Source organism: Capsicum annuum, unplaced genomic scaffold (genome assembly GCF_002878395.1).
Source record: "Capsicum annuum cultivar UCD-10X-F1 unplaced genomic scaffold, UCD10Xv1.1 ctg27469, whole genome shotgun sequence".
NCBI classification, from domain to species: Eukaryota; Viridiplantae; Streptophyta; class Magnoliopsida; order Solanales; family Solanaceae; genus Capsicum; species Capsicum annuum.
In genome coordinates this window covers 1-2,245 of record NW_025833843.1, presented here as the reverse complement: position 1 = coordinate 2,245, position 2,245 = coordinate 1, and the positions used below count along the sequence as shown (strand labels likewise).

Here is a 2,245-nt window from a genome sequence, read left to right as displayed (position 1 = left end):
GCTCCAGCTATCCTGAGGGAAACTTCCAAGGGAACCAGCTACTAGACGGTTCGATTAGTCTTTCGCCCTTATACCCAAGTCAGACGAACGATTTACATGTCACTATCGCTGCAGGCCTCCACCAGAGTTTCCTCTGGCTTCGCCCAGCTCAGGCATAGTTCACCATCTTTCGGATCCCGACAGGTATGCTCACACTTGAACCCTTCTCATAAAATCAAGGTCGGTCGGCGGTGCACCCCTCGGGGGGATCTTACCAATCAGTTTCCTTACGCCTTACGGGTTTAATCGCCTGTTGACTCGCACACACATGTCAGACTCCTTGGTCTGTGTTTCAAGACGATGTGAATGTGAAGCCCATGGGAAGCGTCTGGAGCACGCAGAGACGGCATTATCCGAGCGTATCGAGAGCCCGGGCTTTGGCCTCCCCCAATCCATGCTAGTTCACGCCCCGAGTTAATCGGCGAACCGGCTCATCGCCGTTCCACATCCGACTGGAGCGCATCACCGGCCCCCATCCGCTTCACTCCCAATAATTTCAAGCACACTTTGACTCTCTTTTCAAAGTCCTTTTCATCTTTCCCTTGCGGTACTTGTTCGGTATCTATCTCTCGCCCGTATTTAGCCTTGGATGGTATTCGCCGCCCGTTTTGGGATACATTTCCAAACAACCCGACTTGTAGACAGAGCCTCGTGGTGCGACAGGTTCCGAGCACAACGGGGCTCTCACCCTCTCTGGTGCCCCTTCTAGGGGACTTGGGCCTGGTCCACAGCTGAGGACGCTTCTCCAAATATAAATTGGATGACGGAGCTGCCCGTTTCTAAGGCTTGGCAATTCCTGGTTCGCTCGTCATTACTAAGGGAATCCTTGTAAGTTTCTTTTCCTGCGCTTATTCATATGCTTAAACTCAGCGGGTAATTTCGCCTGACCTGGGGTCGCGGTCGGAGCGCCTAAGCGCGAAAGGGTCCTGCAGTCTGGATGCGCGATGAGCTGTAGCCGCGATAACAAAGAGAGTTGAGTTACAACCACTACTTTCTGCGACGGCCGTCGATGTGGACTCGTATTTAAGCCAACTGCGAGCTCGAGGTGCACGGGAGGCTAGTATCTGCCTCGCGACGACAGCGTGCCCCGTGATTGAGGCGCGATACAAAGGGGCAACACGATGCATGACACCCAGGCAGACGTGCCCAAGTCCTAATGGCTTCGGGAGCGACTTGCATTCAAACACTCGATGGCTCACAGGATTCTGCAATTCACACCAAGTATCGCATTTCACTACATTCCTTATCGATGCGAGAGCCGAGATATCTGTTGCCGAGAGTTGTTCTTGTAAATAAAAGAAGCACAGGTCCCCCCGACCCATGCTGCGGACGGGGCGCAAGAGGCAGGCTATCGATTTAAGTATTCCTTGGCGCATTCCGCACTGGGGTTCGTTAGTCGCCCGCCGCGTGCGCACGCTGCGAGAACAAGTGGGAGGCGCTCGTGTGGAGTGCCGGAGCACCCCGCCCATACGGACTCCCTAGTTGTTAAATATGTTTGCGGGTCGTTCTGCTGTGCAGGTTTCGACAATGATCCTTCCACAGGTTCTTCTACGGAAACCTTGTTACGACTTCTCCTTCTTCTAAATGATAAGGTTCAATGGACTTCTCTCAATGTCGCGGGCAGTGAACGGCCCACGTCGCCACGATATGAATATTTCACTGGATTATTTAATCGGTAGGAGCGACGAGCGATGTGTACAAAGGGTAGAGACGTAGTCAACACGAGCTGATGACTCACGCTTACTAGGAATTCCTCTTTGAAGATCAACAATTGCAATGATCTATCCCTATCACGATGAAATTTCAAAGATTACCCGGGCCTGTCGGCCAAGGCTATAAACTCATTGAATACATCAGTGTAGTGCGCGTACGACCCAGAACATCTAAGGGCATCACAGACCTGTTATTGCCTTAAACTTCCGCGGCTTAAAAGGTTGTAGTCCCTCTAAAAAGCTGACCGCGAAGGGATACCTCCGCATAGCTAGTTAGCAGGCTGAGGTCTCTTTCGTTGACGAAATTAACCCTACAAATCGCTCCACCAACTAAGAACGGCCATGTACCACCACCCATATAATCAAGAAAGATCTCTCAGTCTATCAATCCTTACTATGTCTGGACCTGGTAAGTTTCCCCGTGTTATGTCAAATTAAACTGCAGGGTCCATTCCTGGTGGTGCCCTTCCGTCAATTCCTTTAAGTTTCAGCCT

At 51.5% G+C, this 2,245-nt stretch overlaps 1 non-coding gene across 1 annotated transcript; it reads right to left on the bottom strand.

Moving 5' to 3' along the window:
* Nucleotides 1-1,165: 1,165 nt before the first annotated feature.
* On the bottom strand, nucleotides 1,166-1,321 carry LOC124890944. The gene has a single exon (XR_007049457.1). It is a non-coding gene; the product is annotated as a 5.8S ribosomal RNA (ribosomal RNA).
* Nucleotides 1,322-2,245: the final 924 nt, after the last annotated feature.